We start from the raw sequence: 760 nt of genomic DNA on the forward strand, positions 1-760 counted from the left end.
AGAAACTCACTCAGTGATTCTACAAGAAGCTAGGGTTAAGGACTGCTGGGGTTACACCATACCACCCACAAAGTTACAATCCCACTATAATTCACATACATTCACCTGAACCACATTGGTCACAATGAGCAAATATGACATTTATACTGAGGGACATACCAGAAAAAGTGGATGTCCTCGAACGTTATCAATACTTTCTAAGAACGCCTCATGCATTAGGAATTCCACAGAGAGATTTTTGGATTTTACTGGTCTCTCTCTCTCTCATTCTCTCTCTCTCTCATTCTAATTCAACAAGCAACTTAAGATATTTCTTTTTTTAAATTTATTTATTTATTTATTTATCTATCTATCTATCTATCTATCTATCTATCTATTTATTTATTTATTTATTTATTTATTTTTAATGCCTACAGCACCTGGCATTCCTAAGTGGTCTCCCATCCAAATACTAACCAGGCCTGACCCAACTTAGCTTCCGAGATTAGACGAGATCGGGCACGTTCAGGGTGGCACAGCTGTAGATATTTTTAAAAAGTTCATTGAACTATATTCTGGAAGTGGTTGAATTGTACCAAACCTGTTCTAGGAACTCAAGAAAGGAAACGATCAAATGAAGCTGTATCTTTGACCACAGGGTCAAAAATTGAATTAAAGTTTAAAACTTAGACATTTCCAATGGTTAATTTCTTTTGTTCATTTTCACAATCTTAAAACACTTATCTGATTGGAATTTTGTTTGTTTCAATCACTAGATCCT

General features: G+C 34.7%; 1 pseudogene; it reads right to left on the reverse strand.

The window, feature by feature from the left end:
* Positions 1–407: 407 nt before the first annotated feature.
* Positions 408–526, reverse strand: LOC120597392 (uncharacterized; annotated as a pseudogene).
* Positions 527–760: the final 234 nt, after the last annotated feature.

Source organism: Pteropus medius, unplaced genomic scaffold (assembly GCF_902729225.1).
Source record: "Pteropus medius unplaced genomic scaffold, Ma_sr-lr_union100, whole genome shotgun sequence".
NCBI classification, from domain to species: domain Eukaryota; kingdom Metazoa; phylum Chordata; class Mammalia; order Chiroptera; family Pteropodidae; genus Pteropus; species Pteropus medius.